General features: G+C 46.1%; 1 protein-coding gene across 1 annotated transcript in view; it reads right to left on the reverse strand.

Moving 5' to 3' along the window:
• LOC139575499 (CD82 antigen-like) overlaps positions 1-6,496 on the reverse strand; it is a 72,806-nt gene extending 66,310 nt beyond the window's left edge. The window contains exon 1 of the mRNA XM_071400497.1: positions 6,338-6,496. The gene's annotated coding sequence lies outside the window, so the exon portion shown is untranslated. The remainder of the gene's footprint in view (positions 1-6,337) is intronic.
• Between the last annotated feature and the right edge of the window lie 17,247 nt (positions 6,497-23,743).

The raw sequence follows: 23,743 nt of genomic DNA on the forward strand, positions 1-23,743 counted from the left end.
GTTCTCTACTGTGGCTGGGGGACTATATAGAGGCTAGTAGTTACAGGGGTGCAATGTTCTCTACTGTGGCTGGGGGACTATATAGAGTCTAGTAGTTACAGGGGTGCAATGTTCTCTACTGTGGCTGGGGGACTATATAGAGGCTAGTAGTTACAGGGGTGCAATGTTCTCTACTGTGGCTGGGGGACTATATAGAGTCTAGTAGTTACAGGGGTGCAATGTTCTCTACTGTGGCTGGGGGACTATATAGAGTCTAGTAGTTACAGGGGTGCAATGTTCTCTACTGTGGCTGGGGGACTATATAGAGTCTAGTAGTTACAGGGGTGCAATGTTCTCTACTGTGGCTGGGGGACTATATAGAGGCTAGTAGTTACAGGGGTGCAATGTTCTCTACTGTGGCTGGGGGACTATATAGAGTCTAGTAGTTACAGGGGTGCAATGTTCTCTACTGTGGCTGGGGGACTATATAGAGTCTAGTAGTTACAGGGGTGCAATGTTCTCTACTGTGGCTGGGGGACTATATAGAGTCTAGTAGTTACAGGGGTGCAATGTTCTCTACTGTGGCTGGGGGACTATATAGAGGCTAGTAGTTACAAGGGTGCAATGTTCTCTACTGTGGCTGGGGGACTATATAGAGTCTAGTAGTTACAGGGGTGCAATGTTCTCTACTGTGGCTGGGGGACTATATAGAGTCTAGTAGTTACAGGGGTGCAATGTTCTCTACTGTGGCTGGGGGACTATATAGAGTCTAGTAGTTACAGGGGTGCAATGTTCTCTACTGTGGCTGGGGGACTATATAGAGTCTAGTAGTTACAGGGGTGCTATGTTCTCTACTGTGGCTGGGGGACTATATAGAGTCTAGTAGTTACAGGGGTGCAATGTTCTCTACTGTGGCTGGGGGACTATATAGAGTCTAGTAGTTACAGGGGTGCAATGTTCTCTACTGTGGCTGGGGGACTATATAGAGTCTAGTAGTTACAGGGGTGCAATGTTCTCTACTGTGGCTGGGGGACTATATAGAGTCTAGTAGTTACAGGGGTGCAATGTTCTCTACTGTGGATGCAGGGATTAGGGACTATTAAGAGTTCTGGGTTCATCGGTTGAATTTGAAGAGTTCATCTGATTCAATGATGTCCTTTTGAATAAAGAAACAACCTGTTGGGTCAAACCACTACAGACGTCCTCCCATTAGTAGAGCAGCTGGTGATTGGTGGACCGTCCTCCCACTGGTAGAGCAGCTGGTGATTGGTGGACCGTCCTCCCACTGGTAGAGCGGCTGGTGATTGGTGGGCCGTCCTCCCACTGGTAGAGCAGCTGGTGATTGGTGGGCCGTCCTCCCACTGGTAGAGCAGCTGGTGATTGGTGGGCCGTCCTCCCACTGGTAGAGCAGCTGGTGATTGATGGGCCGTCCTCCCACTGGTAGAGCAGCTGGTGATTGGTGGGCCGTCCTCCCACTGGTAGAGCAGCTGGTGATTGATGGGCCGTCCTCCCACTGGTAGAGCAGCTGGTGATTGGTGGGCTTGATTCATCAACAGTTCATGTAGTCTACCACTAACAAGCCTAGAAAGCAGGTAACCTGCGTCCCAGACTGTCACCTAGGCTACATGAACAACACCTCAGTAGATAGGACAGTTTCTATGAACAAAGTCTGACACACGAGCTATAGCGTCAGTGTGACACACACACATAGAATGCAGGCAAACTGCAATCATGTTCATAAGAAACTGTTTGAAATTATTTACTGTGTGAGAGTCAAACGCAAAACATAAAACATTAAAAAACAAGACTTTCTGTACTCGGGCCTTTCCATCAGAATGGACTCATGAGCTCCCAGAAGCCTCAGAAAACAGACGTCCACCCATGAGATTTGTCTTTGATTCAGCTGAAACCAGCTTCATTAAATTGCTATCAATCAAGTTAGAGTAGCTATCTTGTCTAACTATCTTCGCTGACATGCCTGCTGGCAAGCTTGGTACCCTTTAGACAAAAAGCAAGCAATAACTCAAATGTAGTGAATAACTCACATTCCCTTTCAGTCTTTTACCCAGATTTGAGCAGAGGGGCACAGAAGCATATTTATCTTCTTTAATATAAATAAACACCAGTCAGGAGGATATAGACAGCTCAAGAGGAATGCTTAAATATGCAGAAAAATAGACATTCAAAACCATAATTATGCATTTCTGTTTAGGGACCAATTATGTCATTTTGTTACCGTAATTCCCGTTAATGGGTGTAAACCCACTTCACGTATTGTAGTTCAATAACCAAAACAAAAAGGAGAGAGATTTTCAAATCTCAAGGTGTGATGTCATAGCTGACAGACAGTTCTATCTGCAGACATCTTGGAATCTGAATTCAGAGCAGATATTTAAACAGGGTGTTTGTGGGAAAACGTTGGAATCTGAATTCAGAGCAGATATTTAAACAGGGTGTTTGTGGGAAAACGTTTGAATCTGAATTCAGAGCAGATATTTAAACAGGGTGTTTGTGGGAAAACGTTTGAATCTGAATTCAGAGCAGATATTTAAACAGGGTGTTTGTGGGAAAACGTTTGAATCTGAATTCAGAGCAGATATTTAAACAGGGTGTTTGTGGGAAAACGTTTGAATCTGAATTCAGAGCAGATATTTAAACAGGGTGTTTGTGGGAAAACGTTTGGATCTGAATTCAGAGCAGATATTTAAACAGGGTGTTTATGGGAAAACGTTTGGATCTGAATTCAGAGCAGATATTTAAACAGGGTGTTTGTGGGAAAACGTTTGAATCTGAATTCAGAACAGATATTTAAACAGGGTGTTTGGGGAACGTGGTCATAAAACACAGAGTGAGATTTTACTGTAATTCTGTTACCAAAGTCTACATCTGCACAGTTCTTCCACTAAGTTAGTTTTTGCTACATTTACCAGCGACACTTGTTCAACGTAGTCCTGGTGCATAGACTTGTATGGTTTGATAAACATTCAAATACAGTTTTTGTGTTTGGCATATATTTTAAAGTGTAATTTCGTTACCGTGGAATTGCCCACTCGTAGTACAATGATCCCATTCAAAACACAATTCACAATCAACTTAACTTGAAAAATAACTAAAAAACCACATTTATTTATATTTATTCTGGGTATGTGAACAGAGCTTAAGGGTTGGGCCAGTTACAACTATGTTGTCCACATCTTTCCTTCTGTCTCTAAAACACAGGGGGAAAAACCCAACTAAGTCCAGCGAGGGGATCAGATCAACAACTAAAGTAAAAGTGAAAGAAAGTCTCTCAGCCAGTCATCTCTGGCATTGATGAGAGAGTCCACACTGGGAGACTGGCCAACTGATGTCATCGGTGTACTCACCACCCACACGCTGGCATGATACCATTAGGGTGCCCACCAGTCACACACACAGCTCGCTCTGCCCACCAGTCACACACACAGCCCGCTCTGCCCACCAGTCACACACACAGCCCGCTCTGCCCACCAGTCACACACACAGTTAGCTCTGCCCACCAGTCACACACACAGCCCGCTCTGCCCACCAGTCACACACACAGCCCGCTCTGCCCACCAGTCACACACACAGCTCGCTCTGCCCACCAGTCACACACACAGCTCGCTCTGCCCACCAGTCACACACACAGCTCGCTCTGCCCACCAGTCACACACACAGCCCGCTCTGCCCACCAGTCACACACACAGCTCGCTCTGCCCACCAGTCACACACACAGCTCGCTCTGCCCACCAGTCACACACACAGCTCGCTCTGCCCACCAGTCACACACACAGCTCGCTCTGCCCACCAGTCACACACACAGCCCGCTCTGCCCACCAGTCACACACACAGCTAGCTCTGCCCACCAGTCACACACACAGCTAGCTCTGCCCACCAGTCACACACACAGCTAGCTCTGCCCACCAGTCACACACAGCTAGCTCTGCCCACCAGTCACACACAGCTAGCTCTGCCCACCAGTCACACACAGCTAGCTCTGCCCACCAGTCACACACAGCTATCTCTGCCCACCAGTCACATACAACAACTGTAATAAAACAAACATACACTATTGAGTTTAACCAACATCGACATTGTCCTGTATAACTGCATTTACATACACAGAGAGGAGGAGATATGAAACTAGACTGATAGTCTGTTACGTTACAGAGAGGAGGAGATATGAAACAAGACTGATAGTCTGTTACGTTACAGAGAGGAGGAGATATGAAACAAGACTGATAGTCTGTTACGTTACAGAGAGGAGGAGATATGAAACAAGACTGATAGTCTGTTACGTTACAGAGAGGAGGAGATATGAAACAAGACTGATAGTCTGTTACGTTACAGAGAGGAGGAGATATGAAACAAGACTGATAGTCTGTTACGTTACAGAGAGGAGGAGATATGAAACAAGACTGATAGTCTGTTACGTTACAGAGAGGAGGAGATATGAAACAAGACTGATAGTCTGTTACGTTACAGAGAGGAGGAGATAAGAAACAAGACTGATAGTCTGTTACGTTACAGAGAGGAGGAGATATGAAACAAGACTGATAGTCTGTTACGTTACAGAGAGGAGGAGATAAGAAACAAGACTGATAGTCTGTTACGTTACAGAGAGGAGGAGATATTAAACAAGGAGATATGAAACTAGACTGATAGTCTGATGTTACAGAGAGGAGGAGATATTAAACAAGACTGATAGTCGGATGTTACAGAGAGGAGGAGATATGAAACAAGGAGATATGAAACTAGACTGATAGTCTGATGTTACAGGAGATATGAAACAAGGAGATATGAGTTACTAAACAACCTCTGTTCTGGGTCATCACTGGTCTGGTAGGAACAAGTTACTAATCAACCTCTGTTCTGGGTCATCACTGGTCTGGTAGGAACAAGTTACTAACCAACCTCTGTTCTGGACCATCACTGGTCTGGTAGGAACAAGTTACTAAACAACCTCTGTTCTGGACCATCACTGGTCTGGTAGGAACAAGTTACTAAACAACCTCTGTTCTGGACCATCACTGGTCTGGTAGGAACAAGTTACTAAACAACCTCTGTTCTGGACCATCACTGGTCTGGTAGGAACAAGTTACTAATCAACCTCTGTTCTGGACCATCACTGGTCTGGTAGGAACAAGTTACTAACTAACCTCTGTTCTGGACCATCACTGGTCTGGTAGGAACAAGTTACTAAACAACCTCTGTTCTGGGTCATCACTGGTCTGGTAGGAACAAGTTACTAATCAACCTCTGTTCTGGGTCATCACTGGTCTGGTAGGAACAAGTTACTAAACAACCTCTGTTCTGGGCCCGTGTTCAAAACAGGAGCGCTGATCTAGGATCAGGTCCCTCTCTGTCCATGTAATATTACCCATTACAACTATAAGACAAAACAGATGCGAGATCAGCCTTGAGATAATATAATATAGATGGCCCTGGCCAAAAACGGTGAATGCTGCTGGTAAAGTACTTGGGCAGTATGTTCCATGTGTTGGAAGTATAATCTACACTACAGAATGTGTGGAGGTCAGTGGATGTCCTTAGGATACCGCACTGTTCAACCCTCCGTTTTAGTTTGAACGTTTAGACACAATATCAAATACAACGGGAAAGAATGTAACTTATACCAACGTGGTCGACCATTCCAGACCAGCTAATGGACGAAGAAAAACCTAAATCAGATGCCTTGTTTTTTTCATAACAATAGACTAAACCCTTCGTCTGTCAGAGACTGAAAAGCCGTGTTTCAGACTTCCATATTCAATTTCACCATTTAAAAAAAAGGCCTGTTCACACCTCTCAAAACACCTCTCAAATATATATATATAAAACACTACAAGAAACGTTGCAATGTTGAACACAAAAAGTGTGCATATTTTTATCATGATGCATCAACAATGATCAACAATGATGATTCAGCATATAACTTGGCTACAAATGTATCCACATCATCAGGAGAACAGACGATGGTAACGTTCTGGTTATAAAGTTTAAATGTCTGGGATACGACTGGTCTCAATTCCAGACGTCGGCGCTTGAGTCCTGGTGTTCAACCAACAGTTACACACATCGCACGCCACATCACCAGTAACGGAAGAAAACACAGCACCATTGCTTTTACCATTCCGAAGATTATATCCCCCGAATTCTGTTTAAATTCTACATACATGCCCCATTCGCCTTTTCTTTCTCTTCCAAAGGGCTCATCAAAATATCAAGCGTGTCAAACCCCAAAAACAATTGCGGCTTCTTTCCAAGGAAAAACGTAGGCTAACCATTTGCACAAAAAAAACTACAAATCATATTGTGCAATATCAATGCGCAAAGTTTGTCTGGTATAATTACTTACGGTTTGGCGTAAAGTTTGTAGGGGGGAAATAAAAGTTGGTGCAACGGAGTGGTTTGTCTCCTTGTCCTGTTGTGTGTGAGCTGTCTGTCTGTTGGACTTTGGACTGGTAATAACAAAGCCAAACCAAGAGTGAACAACACGACGCGGAACGGAGCGCGGACGGGACGGAGAAGCGTGGAGATCCTAGCTCTAGTCCCGGGCGTTACGTAACCAGCTGTTAACTTTTAGAAACGCTCAGCGTCAGCAACAAGCATGTTAGTGTAACGGCTCGGAACAGAGCTAGGGAATCCTCTGTAGTCTCCCACCATTTTAGCGAGCTTGCCCTTCTTTAACCCCTAAATCCCCGTGATGCTCGAGTGTAATTATCATGTCTGTATAGAACAAACACCAAATGCATTGATTGGGTAGGGCTACAGACCGAAATGGTATTTATTTCGTATACCATTGCACGTGGACCTACATTGAGGTATAAGTCAACGCGGATGATGTAGTGAAGAGACGTTTTGACTTTATAGATGGGTTTTAGTGCAGGTTGAAAGTAGGTTGATGCTGTCGGTAGGAGCTATTCTGTCATGAAACCATTAATCTGTGGTCCCAAAGCTGCAGCTACTAATAGCAGCATGATACCCTGTGGTGCAGAGTCTATTCAGATCATCTCATTGGACAGAGGGTCTATTCAGATCATCTCATTGGACAGAGGGTCTATTCAGATCATCTCATTGGACAGAGGGTCTATTCAGATCATCTCATTGGACAGAGGGTCTATTCAGATCATCTCATTGGACAGAGGGTCTATTCAGATCATCTCATTGGACAGAGGGTCTATTCAGATCATCTCATTGGACAGAGGGTCTATTCAGATCATCTCATTGGACAGATAGAGGCAGTACCCCCATGATGATCCACACATATGGTATCATCTCATTGGACAGATAGAGGCAGTACCCCCATGATGATCCACACATACGGTATCATCTCATTGGACAGATAGAGGCGGTACCCCCATGATGATCCACACATACGGTATCATCTCATTGGACAGATAGAGGCGGTACCCCCATGATGATCCACACATACGGTATCATCTCATTGGACAGATAGAGGCGGTACCCCCATGATGATCCACACATACGGTATCATCTCATTGGACAGATAGAGGCGGTACCCCCATGATGATCCACACATATGGTATCATCTCATTGGACAGATAGAGGCGGTACCCCCATGATGATCCACACATACGGTATCATCTCATTGGACAGATGAAGGAGGTACCCCCATGATGATCCACACATACGGTATCATCTCATTGGACAGATAGAGGCGGTACCCCCATGATGATCCACACATACGGTATCATCTCATTGGACAGATAGAGGCAGTACCCCCATGATGATCCACACATACGGTATCATCTCATTGGACAGATGAAGGCGGTACCCCCATGATGATCCACACATACGGTATCATCTCATTGGACAGATGAAGGAGGTACCCCCATGATGATCCACACATACGGTATCATCTCATTGGACAGATGAAGGAGGTACCCCCATGATGATCCACACATACGGTATCATCTCATTGGACAGATAAAGACAGAAGCCCCATGATGATCCACACATACGGTATCATCTCATTGGACAGATAAAGGCAGAAGCCCCGTGATGATCCACACATACGGTATCATCTCATTGGACAGATAAAGGCAGAACCCCCATGATGATCCACACATACGGTATCATCTCATTGGACAGATAGAGGTGGAACCCCCATGATGATCCACACATACGGTATCATCTCATTGGACAGATAGAGGTGGAACCCCCATGATGATCCACATATACGGTATCATCTCATTGGACAGATAAAGGCAGAAGCCCCGTGATGATCCACACATACGGTATCATCTCAGAAAGCATGGCCTTTTAACTCTCTCCAATATCCAGTCTGTTTGTGGGAACATTGCATGACAAAGAGTGCCAAGGAGGGTATTGACAGCGAAACAGACGGGAACCCAGGCTAGGGTTAATGTGCTAACGGTTCTCTAAGGAGTGTAATGAACGTTAAACAGACGGGTACCCAGGCTAGGGTTAATGTGCTAACGGTTCTCTAAGGAGTGTAATGAACGTTAAACAGACGGGAACCCAGGCTAGGGTTAATGTGCTAATGGTTCTCTAAGGAGTGTAATGAACGTTAAACAGACGGGTACCCAGGCTAGGGTTAATGTGCTAATGGTTCTCTAAGGAGTGTAATGAACCTTAAACAGACGGGTACCCAGGCTAGGGTTAATGTGCTAACGGTTCTCTAAGGAGTGTAATGAACGTTAAACAGACGGGAACCCAGGCTAGGGTTAATGTGCTAATGGTTCTCTAAGGAGTGTAATGAACGTTAAACAGACGGGTACCCAGGCTAGGGTTAATGTGCTAATGGTTCTCTAAGGAGTGTAATGAACGTTAGACAGACGGGTACCCAGGCTAGGGTTAATGTGCTAATGGTTCTCTAAGGAGTGTAATGAACGTTAAACAGACAGGTACCCAGGCTAGGGTTAATGTGCTAATGGTTCTCTAAGGAGTGTAATGAACGTTAAACAGACGGGTACCCAGGCTAGGGTTAATGTGCTAATGGTTCTCTAAGGAGTGTAATGAACGTTAAACAGACGGGTACCCAGGCTAGGGTTAATGTGCTAATGGTTCTCTAAGGAGTGTAATGAACGTTAAACAGACGGGTACCCAGGCTAGGGTTAATGTGCTAATGGTTCTCTAAGGAGTGTAATGAACGTTAAACAGACGGGTACCCAGGCTAGGGTTAATGTGCTAACGGTTCTCTAAGGAGTGTAATGAACGTTAAACAGACGGGTACCCAGGCTAGGGTTAATGTGCTAACGGTTCTCTAAGGAGTGTAATGAACGTTAGACGGGAACCCAGGCTAGGGTTACTGTGCTAACGGTTCTCTAAGGAGTGTAATGAACGTTAAACAGACAGGTACCCAGGCTAGGGTTAATGTGCTAATGGTTCTCTAAGGAGTGTAATGAACGTTAAACAGACGGGTACCCAGGCTAGGGTTACTGTGCTAACGGTTCTCTAAGGAGTGTAATGAACGTTAGACGGGAACCCAGGCTATGGTTAATGTGCTAATGGTTCACTAAGGAGTGTAATGAACGTTAAACAGACGGGTACCCAGGCTAGGGTTAATGTGCTAACGGAGTAAACATATACAGTGAAGAGATGTAGCAGACGTTCTCTCAGAGCCTGGCGTTTGACCTTCCCCAATGTCAAATCAAATCAAAGTTTATTTGTCACGTGCGCCGAATACAACAGGTGAAATGCTTACTTACAGGCTCTAACCAATAGTGCGAGAGAAAAAAAGGTGTGTGTGTGTGTGTAGGTAAGTAAAGAAATAAAACAACAGTAAAAAGACATTTGAAAATAAGAGTAGCAAGGCTATATACAGACACCTGTTAGTCAGGCTGATTGAGGTAGTATGTACATGTAGATATGGTTAAAGTGCCTATGCATATATGATGAACAGAGAGTAGAAGTAGCGTAAAAAGAGGTGTTGGCGGGTGGTGGGACACAGTGCAGATAACCCGGTTAGCCAACGAGCGGGACCACTGGTTGGTCGGCCATGTACTACTGAAGGTTCAGCTTCATGTGTTCCTCTCACACAATAACACAAAGGACTTGGTCTGATAGGTGCGTTCATAACCAAGCGGGAAGGTGGTATTTACCACATACGACTGGGGGAAAATCCACTTGAACACCCCTCCAACTGGTAATTACTAGTGGAGGAAACTCATCATCTCTGAACTCCTGACTTCTCCCACATGCTGACCTCTGATGTCACATACGAAGGAAATGACCTGGATAACATAATAAAGCAATCTATTAAAATGGTTTTTGAATATTATAATTTGTTTACAAGCATGACAGCTCTACTGTTAGTTTATGGTTGACGCAGTTTGTTAGCCATTAGCCAATCAAGCGTTTCTCAACGAGTTCAAAGTGAATGCATCCAATCGAACTGATATTTATAACTTCACAACCGGTAATTACCACGTTCCCACTTGGTGATGAACGCAGACACAGACATCCTATTAAAAGACATCATTCTGTTGGTCAGAGAGGTATTATGTTGGAAGCCAGGAGAAGGGTTTCCCCATAGAAATATAATGATTCTATTGATCGTCATGGTGATCATTGTAATTGTAATGGGCTGGCCAGCCCTGCACCGTGCGCTAGGCAGTGACACATAGCAGTACTCAGTGACAACAGAGAGAAGCTACACAGGAGAGGCCACTGTACTCAGCCTTGCATGCTACCATGCACCAGGCCAGGCGGCTAGCTAACACCATCCACTATTGATTGACCTGCCTGGGTAGAGTAGTGAGGTCAGGCTCAGACCAAGGCTAGGCCAGGCGGCTAGCCAACACCCTCCACTATTGATTGACCTGCCTGGGTGGAGGGGGGGGGTGGGGTGGGGGGGGGGCAGCAGAGTAGTGATGTCAGGCTCAGACCAAGGCAGGGCATTAAATAACACAATACAATACAATCGTCCGTTCACCTCCAACGTACACAGATGACACATGCAGTATGGCGCTATACTTGTGGTTCAATGGGATGCTGTGTTCTAACACGGTCATGTAGGATTGTATGAAATGGTCCAGGACAGGGCTCTCTGGTCCCTACAATGGAGAACTGTGTCTGTTACATAGGCCCCTGTCTGTCTGTCTGTCTGTCAGTCAATACACACTACTGAATAGGCCTCAGGTTCTTCTAAAGCAGAGTTGATCAGCTGTGTGTCTTACCACCCTGTCAGAGAGCCTAGCAGCCACGAGGGTATTTGTAAAGAATTCCTCATCTTCAGTGACCTCTTCTCCCTCCCTCTCTCCCTCCCTCTCTCGCTCCTCTTCTCCCTCCCTCTCTCGCTCCTCTTCTCCCTCCCTCTCTCTCTCCTCTTCTCCCTCCCTCTCTCCCTCCCTCTCTCGCTCATCTTCTCCCTCCCTCTCTCGCTCCTCTTCTCCCTCCCTCTCTCGCTCCTCTTCTCCCTCCCTCTCTCGCTCCTCTTCTCCCTCCCTCTCTCCCTCCCTCTCTCGCTCCTCTTCTCCCTCCCTCTCTCGCTCCTCTTCTCCCTCCCTCTCTCGCTCCTCTTCTCCCTCCCTCTCTCGCTCCTCTTCTCCCTCCCTCTCTCCCTCCCTCTCTCGCTCCTCTTCTCCCTCCCTCTCTCGCTCCTCTTCTCCCTCCCTCTCTCGCTCCTCTTCTCCCTCCCTCTCTCGCTCCTCTTCTCCCTCCCTCTCTCCCTCCCTCTCTCGCTCCTCTTCTCCCTCCCTCTCTCGCTCCTCTTCTCCCTCCCTCCCTCCCTCGCTCCTCTTCTCCCTCTCTCGCTCCTCTTCTCCCTCCCTCTCTCGCTCCTCTTCTCCCTCCCTTCCTCGCTCCTCTTCTCCCTCCCTCTCTCGCTCCTCTTCTCCCTCCCTCTCTCCCTCCCTCTCTCGCTCCCTCTCTCCCTCCCTCTCTCGCTCCTCTTCTCCCTCCCTCCCTCTCTCGCTCCTCTTCTCCCTCCCTCCCTCCCTCTCTCGCTCCTCTTCTCCCTCCCTCTCTCGCTCCCTCCCTCGCTCCTCTTCTCCCTCCCTCTCTCGCTCCTCTTCTCCCTCTCTCTCTCGCTCCTCTTCTCCCTCCCTCTCTCGCTCCTCTTCTCCCTCCCTCTCTCGCTCCTCTTCTCCCTCCCTCTCTCGCTCCTCTTCTCCCTCCCTCTCTCGCTCCCTCCCTCGCTCCTCTTCTCCCTCCCTCTCTCGCTCCTCTTCTCCCTCTCTCTCTCGCTCCCTCTCTCCCTCCCTCTCTCGCTCCTCTTCTCCCTCCCTCCCTCTCTCGCTCCTCTTCTCCCTCCCTCCCTCTCTCGCTCCTCTTCTCCCTCCCTCTCTCGCTCCCTCCCTCGCTCCTCTTCTCCCTCCCTCTCTCGCTCCTCTTCTCCCTCCCTCTCTCGCTCCTCTTCTCCCTCCCTCTCTCGCTCCTCTTCTCCCTCCCTCCCTCTCTCGCTCCTCTTCTCCCTCCCTCTCTCGCTCCTCTTCTCCTAGTGCCAGTGACCTAAGACGACGTCATACCAGAGCTCAGGGGTCCGTATCCACAAAGAATCTCAGAGTAGGACTGTTGATCTAGGATCTGTTCATATAAATGGTATTCATTATAATCTAAAAGGCAAAACTGATCTTAGATCAGCACGCTTTGTGGATACGAGCCCTGGTGTCCCCAGGTTCTGTAGATTCATGTACTTCTAAAGTAGTCTTGTTTCCCCATGAGCCGCGTGTCTAAAGACAACACTAGGAGTCTGGTATGAGAGACTACTTCTAGGAGAGGAGAACTTAGGAGTCTGGTATGAGAGACTACTTCTAGAAGAGGAGAACTTAGGAGCCTGGTATGAGAGACTACTTCTAGAAGAGGAGAGCTTAGAAGCCTGGTATGAGAGACTACTTCTAGAAGAGGAGAACTTAGAAGCCTGGTATGAGAGACTACTTCTAGGAGAGGAGAGGAGAACTTAGGAGCCTAGTATGAGAGACTACTTCTAGAAGAGGAGAACTTAGGAGTCTGGTATGAGAGACTACTTCTAGAAGAGGAGAACTTAGGAGCCTGGTATGAGAGACTACTTCTAGGAGAGGAGAGGAGAACTTAGGAGCCTGGTATGAGAGACTACTTCTAGGAGAGGAGAGGAGAAATTAGGAGCCTGGTATGAGAGACTACTTCTAGAAGAGGAGAACTTAGGAGCCTGGTATGAGAGACTACTTCTAGAAGAGGAGAACTTAGGAGCCTGGTATGAGAGACTACTTCTAGAAGAGGAGAACTTAGGAGCCTGGTATGAGAGACTACTTCTAGGAGAGGAGAGGAGAACTTAGGAGCCTGGTATGAGAGACTACTTCTAGGAGAGGAGAGGAGAACTTAGGAGCCTGGTATGAGAGACTACTTCTAGAAGAGGAGAACTTAGGAGCCTGGTATGAGAACCTACTTCTAGGAGAGGAGAACTTAGGAGCCTGGTATGAGAGACTACTTCTAGGAGAGGAGAGGAGAACTTAGAAGCCTGGTATGAGAGACTACTTCTAGGAGAGGAGAGGAGAACTTAGGAGCCTGGTATGAGAGACTACTTCTAGGAGAGGAGAGGAGAACTTAGGAGTCTGGTATGAGAACCTACTTCTAGGAGAGGAGAGCTTAGGAGTCTGGTATGAGAGACTACTTCTAGGAGAGGAGAGGAGAACTTAGGAGCCTGGTATGAGAGACTACTTCTAGGAGAGGAGAGGAGAACTTAGGAGCCTGGTATGAGAGACTACTTCTAGAAGATGAGAACTTAGGAGCCTGGTATGAGAGACTACTTCTAGAAGAGGAGAACTTAGGAGCCTGGTATGAGAACCTACTTCTAGGAGAGGAGAACTTAGGAGCCTGGTATGAGAGACTACTTCTAGGAGAGGAGAGGAGAACTTAGGAGCCTGGTATGAGAGACTACTTCTAGGAGAGGAGAGGAGAACTTAGGAGTCTGGTATGAGAGACTACTTCTAGGAGAGGAGAGGAGAACTTAGGAGCCTGGTATGAGAGACTACTTCTAGAAGAGGAGAACTTAGGAGCCTGGTATGAGAGACTACTTCTAGAAGAGGAGAACTTAGGAGCCTGGTATGAGAGACTACTTCTAGAAGAGGAGAACTTAGGAGCCTGGTATGAGACCCTACTTCTAGGAGAGGAGAACTTAGGAGCCTGGTATGAGGACCTACTTCTAGGAGAGGAGAACTTAGGAGCCTGGTATGAGAACCTACTTCTAGAAGAGGAGAACTTAGAAGCCTGGTATGAGAGACTACTTCTAGGAGAGGAGAGGAGAACTTAGGAGCCTGGTATGAGAGACTACTTCTAGGAGAGGAGAGGAGAACTTAGGAGCCTGGTATGAGAGACTACTTCTAGGAGAGGAGAGGAGAACTTAGGAGCCTGGTATGAGAGACTACTTCTAGGAGAGGAGAACTTAGAAGCCTGGTATGAGAGACTACTTCTAGGAGAGGAGAACTTATGAGCCTGGTATGGGAGACTACTTCTAGGAGAGGAGAGAAGAACTTAGGAGCCTGGTATGAGAGACTACTTCTACAGTTGAAGTCGGAAGTTTACATACACTTAGGTTGGAGTCATTAAAACTCGTTTTTCAACTACTCCACAAATTTCTTGTTAACAAACTATAGTTTTGGCAAGTTGGTTAGGACATCTACTTTGTGCATGACACAAGTCATTTTTCCAACAATTGTTTACAGACAGATTATTTCACTTAAAATTCACTGTATCACAATTCTAGTGGGTCAGAAGTTAAAGTTGACTGTGCCTTTAAACAGCTTGAAAAATTCCAGAAAATTATATGGCTTTAGAAGCTTCTGATAGACTAATTGACATAATTTGAGTCAATTGGAGGTGTACCTGTGGATGTATTTCAAGGCCTACCTTCAAACTCAGTGCCTCTACTTGACATCATGGGAAAATCAAAAGAAATCAGCCAAGACCTCAGAAATAAAATTGTAGACCTCCACAAGTCTGGTTCATCCTTGGGAGCAATTTCCAAACGCCTGAAGGTACCACGTTCATCTGTACAAACAATAGTACGCAAGTATAAACTCCATGGGACCACGCAGCCGTCATACCGTTCAGGAAGGAGACGCGTTCTGTCTCCTAGAGATTAAAGTCCTATATGGGCATAATCTGAAAGGTCGCTCAGCAAGGAAGAAGCCACTGCTCCAAATCTGCCATAAAAAAAGCCAGACTACGGTTTGCAACTGCACATGGGGACAAAGATTGTACTTTTTTGAGAAATGTCCTCTGGTCTGATGAAACAAAAATAGAACTGTTTGGCCATAATGACCATTGTTGTGTTTGTAGGAAAAAGGGGGCGGCTTGCGAGCCGAAGAACACCATACCAACCTTGAAGCACAGGGGTGGCAGCATCATGTTGTGGGGGTGCTTTGCTGCAGGAGGGACTGGTGCACTTCATAAAATAGATGGCATCATGAGGGAGGAAAATTATGTGGATATATTGAAGCAACATCTCAAGACATCAGTCAGGAAGTTAAAGCTTGGTTGCAAATGGGTCTTCCAAATGGACAATGACCCTAAGCATACTTCCAAAGTTGTGGCAAAATGGCTTAAGGACAACAAAGTGAAGGTATTGGAGTGGCCATGACAAAGCCCTGACCTCAATCCTATAGAAAATATGTGGGCAGAACTGAAAGTGACCTCTATGCCCTCTCTGTCTTACTCATAGAAACAGAGTTCTACAGAGTTCTACTAACATTCTAGAATTCCATGTCTTACTCATAGAAACAGAGTTCTACTAACATTCTAGAATTCCATGTCTTACTCATAGAAACAGAGTTCTACTAACATTCTAGAATTCCATGTCTTACTCATAGAAACAGAGTTCTACTAACATTCTGGAATTCCATGTCTTACTCATAGAAACAGAGTTCTACTAACATTCTAGAATTCCATGTCTTACTCATAGAAACAGAGTTCTACTAACATTCTAGAATTCCATGTCTTACTCATAGAAACAGAGTTCTACTAACATTCTGGAATTCTATGTCTTACTCCTCCTAGTGACAGTGACCTTTGATGACATCATACTGGCAGAGATCGTGGTGTATTCATTCCCACTACTCCGGATTCTCCACTTGCACACTTCCTGCCATTGATTTAAAAGTATTGCATTGGTGGAAGAATTGGCTGGAGGGAGTTTCCGCCATTGTTAAATCCATGTGAGAAAATGTGCAAATGAATACTTTGGGTGAAGGGTAGAGAATCAGGACGCAGCCTTTCTCTCCCTGCTGTCCCACTAGGGAACTTCTGTTGAGACTGAACAGAAATACGACCATACTACCACACAGTCTAGTGTTGTGATGCCGGGAATTAAAAAACATCATTCCGGGGCCTCCCGAGTGGCGCAGCGGTCTAAGGCACTGCGCTAGAGGCGTCACTACAGATCCGAGTTCGATCCCGGGCTGTATCACAACCGATCGGGTGTCCCATAGGGCGGCACACAATTGGCCCAGCGTTGTCTGGGATAAGGGAAGGGTTGGCTTATCGCGCTCTAGCAGCTCCTAGTGGCGGGCCGGGCACCTGCAGGCTGACCCCGGTCGTCAGTTGAACAGTGTTTCCTCCGACACATTGGTGCGGCTGGTTTCCGGGTTAAGCGGGCGGGTGTTAAGAAGGTGATTTGGCGGGTGATGTTTCGGAGGATGTATGACTTGACCTTCGCCTCCCGAGCCCGTTGAGGAGTTACAACTAGACAAGATCACAATTGGGGAGAAAAAGGGGCGGTACAAATGTTTTTTTTTTAAAGGTTCCTAATATAAGAACACTGTGACACACAATGACCTCTGAACTGGGGCAGAATGTGTGAATCAATGACCTCTGAACTGGGGCAGAATGTGTGAAACAATGACCTCTGAACTGGGGCAGAATGTGTGAATCAATGACCTCTGAACTGGGGCAGAATGTGTGAATCAATGACCTCTGAACTGGGGCAGAATGTGTGAAACAATGACCTCTGAACTGGGGCAGAATGTGTGAATCAATGACCTCTGAACTGGGGCAGAATGTGTGAATCAATGACCTCTGAACTGGGGCAGAATGTGTGAAACAATGACCTCTGAACTGGGGCAGAATGTGTGAAACAATGACCTCTGAACTGGGGCAGAATGTGTGAAACAATGACCTCTGAACTGGGGCAGAATGTGTGTGATGTCATTTGAAGAACCTTGATGGAGACATAACCCTTTCCTCTGACCTCTCATGACCCCGTTTCCATTAGTTACTGTAGTTCCAACAGCACACACACACACACACACACACACACACACACACACACACACACACACACACACACACACACACACACACACACACACACACACACACACACACACACACACACACACACACACCACACCACACCACACCACACCACACCACACACACACACTTAGTTCCATCAGGACACTTTACTTTGCGAGGGGAGGCCTTTCCTGTACCGGAAACACAGATAATAAAACATACAGATGAACGCACGCACACACGCCCTTAAGGCCTGTGGTTGTTATTGAATCTAGACACAGATGCCTCCCATATGGACTGCTGGTGGAGGGAGTCATTGCTTTATTACCCCTGGACTGCTGGTGGAGGGAGTCATTGCTTTATTACCCCTGAACTGCTGCTGGAGGGAGTCATTGCTTTATTACCCCTGGACTGCTGCTGGAAGGAGTCATTGCTTTATTACCCCTGGACTGCTGCTGGAGGGAGTCATTGCTTTATTACCCCTGGACTGCTGCTGGAAGGAGTCATTGCTTTATTACCCCTGGACTGCTGGTGGAGGGAGTCATTGCTTTATTACCCCTGGACTGCTGCTGGAGGGAGTCATTGCTTTATTACCCCTGGACTGCTGGTGGAAGGAGTCATTGCTTTATTACCCCTGGACTGCTGCTGGAAGGAGTCATTGCTTTATTACCCCTGGACTGCTGCTGGAAGGAGTCATTGCTTTATTACCCCTGGACTGCTGCTGGAAGGAGTCATTGCTTTATTACCCCTGGACTGCTGCTGGAAGGAGTCATTGCTTTATTACCCCTGGACTGCTGCTGGAGGGAGTCACTGCTTTATTACCCCTGGACTGCTGCTGGAAGGAGTCATTGCTTTATTACCCCTGGACTGCTGCTGGAAGGAGTCATTGCTTTATTACCCCTGGACTGCTGTTGGAAGGAGTCATTGCTTTATTACCCCTGGACTGCTGGTGGAAGGAGTCATTTCTTTATTACCCCTGAACTGCTGCTAGAAGGAGTCATTGCTTTATTACCCCTGGACTGCTGGTGGAAGGAGTCATTGCTTTATTACCCCTGAACTGCTGCTGGAAGGAGTCATTGCTTTATTACCCCTGGACTGCTGCTGGAGGGAGTCATTGCTTTATTACCCCTGGACTGCTGGTGGAGGGAGTCATTGCTTTATTACCCCTGGACTGCTGCTGGAGGGAGTCATTGCTTTATTACCCCTGGACTGCTGGTGGAAGGAGTCATTGCTTTATTACCCCTGGACTGCTGCTGGAGGGAGTCATTGCTTTATTACCCCTGGACTGCTGGTGGAGGGAGTCATTGCTTTATTACCCCTGGACTGCTGCTGGAGGGAGTCATTGCTTTATTACCCCTGAACTGCTGCTGGAAGGAGTCATTGCTTTATTACCCCTGGACTGCTGCTGGAGGGAGTCATTGCTTTATTACCCCTGGACTGCTGGTGGAGGGAGTCATTGCTTTATTACCCCTGGACTGCTGGTGGAGGGAGTCATTGCTTTATTACCCCTGGACTGCTGGTGGAGGGAGTCATTGCTTTATTACCCCTGGACCAAGACAGTGTGGTGACCATTATACAGAGGAGGAGAGGTGAGACAGTGTGTTGACCATTATACAGAGGAGAGGTGAGACAGTGTGTTGACCATTATACAGAGGAGAGGTGAGACAGTGTGTTGACCATTATACAGAGGAGAGGTGAGACAGTGTGTTGACCATTATACAGAGGAGAGGTGAGACAGTGTGTTGACCATTATACAGAGGAGGAGAGGTGAGACAGTGTGTTGACCATTATACAGAGGAGGAGAGGTGAGACAGTGTGTTGACCATTATACAGAGGAGAGGTGAGACAGTGTGTTGACCATTATACAGAGGAGGAGAGGTGAGACAGTGTGTTGACCATTATACAGAGAAGGAGAGGTGAGACAGTGTGTTGACCATTAAACAGAGGAGGAGAGGTGAGACAGTGTGTTGACCATTATACAGAGGAGGAGAGGTGAGACAGTGTGTTGACCATTATACAGAGGAGGAGAGGTGAGACAGTGTGTTGACCATTATACAGAGGAGGAGAGATGAGACAGTGTATTGCCCATTATACAGAGGAGAGGTGAGACAGTGTGTTGACCATTATACAGAGGAGGAGAGGTGAGACAGTGTGTTGACCATTACACAGAGAAGGAGAGATGAGACAGTGTGTTGACCATTATACAGAGGAGGAGAGGTGAGACAGTGTGTTGACCATTATACAGAGAAGGAGAGGTGAGACAGTGTGTTGACCATTATACAGAGGAGGAGAGGTGAGACAGTGTGTTGACCATTATACAGAGGAGGTGAGACAGTGTGTTGACCATTATACAGAGGAGGAGAGGTGAGACAGTGTGTTGACCATTATACAGAGGAGGAGAGGTGAGACAGTGTGTTGACCATTATACAGAGGAGGAGAGGTGAGACAGTGTGTTGACCATTATACAGAGGAGGAGAGGTGAGAGAGCGAGACCCATCCAGACAGTAACTCTAAACATATCAACGTCGCCCTCTGGAGGCGAACTACTGCACAACAGGCCTGCTGACATCAGGGCACAACGACGTGGCGTGTTCAGAAAGAAATAGATGACGTTAAACAAAACAGGAATAGCAGACAATAGGAATAGCTTGGAGATAAGAACTGTGAGTCTTAAGAAGTTAGAGCATCTCCTGGGCATAACGAGACCACTCAAAGAAAAACAGCGGGGGGGGAAAAAAGAGTCCATTTATTGTGGTCTGTCTATACAATAACAAATCCAATACAGCATGTCTATACATTTATGCACAATGTACATTTAAAATAGACACGAAATAACACGTAATCACATTTCCTAAAGCATTGATGCCGTTCATGATGAAAAATCCACCGTGGTCCCAAATACACTGAAAGATAAAGATGTGCCTGGATGAAGAGACGGTAAACTTCCTCTATTCTAATAAGAGATATTCAAATTGCTTGGTGTTCAGAGAAATTTAAAATCAGACGTGATACCATACCCCCCCCCAAAGAAGTACATCTCTGTAGAAGTGTCAAAACACAGCGATTAATTTTTTTTTAAACACGTTGGATCCAACGTTGTTACACAAAGTGTCCTAAACCTTCTATTGTTTCCTGAAGAATGCTTCTAGTATGTTCTCTCTACGTCAATGCCAAAGCAGCGGGCCCAGTTTCCACGACCCCAGGCTTAAGTACATCACGATTTTAAAGGATTTTTCCTTTTTGATGCACTGCTGAACAGAAAATAACTGTTCAGTGGGAGAGTATTAAAATATTGTCCTGATTTGATACATTGTCCTGATTTGATTCATTTTCCTCGTGTCACATTTTCCCAGACTGAAGGATTATCCTTCAGTCGTCCCACAAAACAAAAGAAGTGGAGTGTTCCTTTAATACGACATATATTAGTACAGAACAAAACCAGTGTTGTGGTCCTTTAATACAACATATATTAGTACAGAACAAAACCAGTGTTGTGGTCCTTTAATACAACATATATTAGTACAGAACAAAACCAGTGTTGTGGTCCTTTAATACAACATATATTAGTACAGAACAAAACCAGTGTTGTGGTCCTTTAATACAACATATATTAGTACAGAACAAAACCAGTGTTGTGGTCCTTTAATACAACATATATTAGTTCAGAACAAAACCAGTGTTGTGGTCCTTTAATACAACATATATTAGTACAGAACAAAACCAGCGGTGTGTTCATCAGGGAATGCAACGGGAAAACTGACATGAGCGTTTCTTATTGGACAGGTAAGTACCTCACTGTTTCACTCTGGGGGGTTTTCTTCTGTTTTGCGCCGATATGAACATGACCCAGAGCTACATGAAGCAGGACATTAGACAACACTCTCTGAGCCAGACCTACATGAAGCAGGACATTAGACAACACTCTCTGACCCAGACCTACATGAACCAGGACATTAGACAACACTCTCTGACCCAGAGCTACATGAAGCAGGACATTAGACAACACTCTCTGAGCCAGACCTACATGAAGCAGGACATTAGACAACACTCTCTGACCCAGACCTACATGAACCAGGACATTAGACAACACTCTCTGACCCAGACCTACATGAACCAGGACATTAGACAACACTCTCTGACCCAGACCTACATGAAGCAGGACATTAGACAACACTCTCTGAGCCAGACCTACATGAACCAGGACATTAGACAACACTCTCTGAGCCAGACCTACATGAAGCAGGACATTAGACAACACTCTCTGAGCCAGACCTACATGAAGCAGGACATTAGACAACACTCTCTGAGCCAGACCTACATGAAGCAGGACATTAGACAACACTCTCTGAGCCAGACCTACATGAAGCAGGACATTAGACAACACTCTCTGAGCCAGACCTACATGAAGTAGGACATTAGACAACACTCTCTGAGCCAGACCTACATGAAGCAGGACATTAGACAACACTCTCTGAGCCAGACCTACATGAACCAGGACATTAGACAACACTCTCTGACCCAGACCTACATGAAGCAGGACATTAGACAACACTCTCTGACCCAGACCTACATGAAGCAGGACATTAGACAACACTCTCTGACCCAGACCTACATGAAGCAGGACATTAGACAACACTCTCTGAGACCGACCTACATGAAGCAGGACATTAGACAACACTCTCTGAGACCGACCTACATGAAGCAGGACATTAGACAACACTCTCTGAGACCGACCTACATGAAGCAGGACATTAGACAACACTCTCTGAGCCAGACCTACATGAAGTAGGACATTAGACAACACTCTCTGAGCCAGACCTACATGAAGCAGGACATTAGACAACACTCTCTGAGCCAGACCTACATGAAGCAGGACATTAGACAACACTCTCTGAGACCGACCTACATGAAGCAGGACATTAGACAACACTCTCTGAGACCGACCTACATAAAGCAGGACATTAGACAACACTCTCTGAGACCGACCTACATAAAGCAGGACATTAGACAGCACTCTCTGAGCCAGACCTACATGAACAGACAAAGCTGTGTGTCTTAAGATATATATCTTGTGCTGCCAGTTAAAGTAAGTTCACTCTCTACACACAAGTTCCACCCCTAACCCAGGGTTTCCCAAACTGGGTCTCGGGGGACCCAAGAGGTGCACGTTTTGTTTTTTCGCCCTCGAGCACTACACAGCGGACTCAAATGATCAACGCTTGTCCCAACCCATTAAAGTAATGTTTCACTGTCTACACAGGCTTCTACACGTTCTACATGACTCAGGGGACCTGGTATCTACAGAAGAGACACACAGTCTGAACACAACTCTGCTCTCTTTCTGCAGGTACATGTTCAGTAAACTAGTAAATATGTATTGACATGTCTTAATAACAAGTGGCATATTGCAAAATACAATCACCTTCTTTGGCAATCACATTTATAAGCTTCTTTCCTAAACAGAAATTAAACCAGAGCTTTATCTATGAACACAATGGATTTAAGTGGCTGGGGCAGTCTCAATGAAACTGTGGTCAGAAGTGTACATGAACAATGGCACCCTATTATGCCCTATTATAGTGGTACTACTTTAGACCAGAGTCCTATTCCCTATATAGTGGCACTACTATAGACCAGAGCCCTATTCCCTATATAGTGTACTACTTTAGACCAGAGTCCTATTCCCTATATAGTGGCACTACTATAGACCAGAGCCCTATTCCCTATATAGTGTACTACTATAGACCAGAGCCCTATTCCCTATATAGTGGTACTACTTTAGACCAGAGTCATATTCCCTATATAGTGGCACTACTATAGACCAGAGCCCTATTCCCTATATAGTGGTACTACTATAGACCAGAGCCCTATTCCCTATATAGTGTACTACTTTAGACCAGAGTCCTATTCCCTATATAGTGGCACTACTATAGACCAGAGCCCTATTCCCTATATAGTGTACTACTTTAGACCAGAGCCCTATTCCCTATATAGTGGCACTACTATAGACCAGAGCCCTATTCCCTATATAGTGTACTACTTTAGACCAGAGTCCTATTCCCTATATAGTGGCACTACTATAGACCAGAGCCCTATTCCCTATATAGTGTACTACTATAGACCAGAGCCCTATTCCCTATATAGTGGTACTACTTTAGACCAGAGTCATATTCCCTATATAGTGGCACTACTATAGACCAGAGCCCTATTCCCTATATAGTGGTACTACTATAGACCAGAGCCCTATTCCCTATATAGTGTACTACTTTAGACCAGAGTCCTATTCCCTATATAGTGGCACTACTATAGACCAGAGCCCTATTCCCTATATAGTGCACTACTTCTGAACAGAGTCCTATGTGGGGTAAGTATAGGGGGCCATCTGGGCAGGGTAAGTATAGGGAGCCATCTGGGCAGGGTAAGTATAGGTGCCATCTGGGCAGGGTAAGTATAGGGGCCATCTGGGCAGGGTAAGTATAGGGGCCATCTGGGCAGGGTAAGTATAGGGGCCACCTGGGCAGGGTAAGTATAGGGTGCCATCTGGGCAGGGTAAGTATAGGGGGCATCT

This window comes from Salvelinus alpinus, chromosome 5 (genome assembly GCF_045679555.1).
Source record: "Salvelinus alpinus chromosome 5, SLU_Salpinus.1, whole genome shotgun sequence".
Classification (NCBI taxonomy): domain Eukaryota; kingdom Metazoa; phylum Chordata; class Actinopteri; order Salmoniformes; family Salmonidae; genus Salvelinus; species Salvelinus alpinus.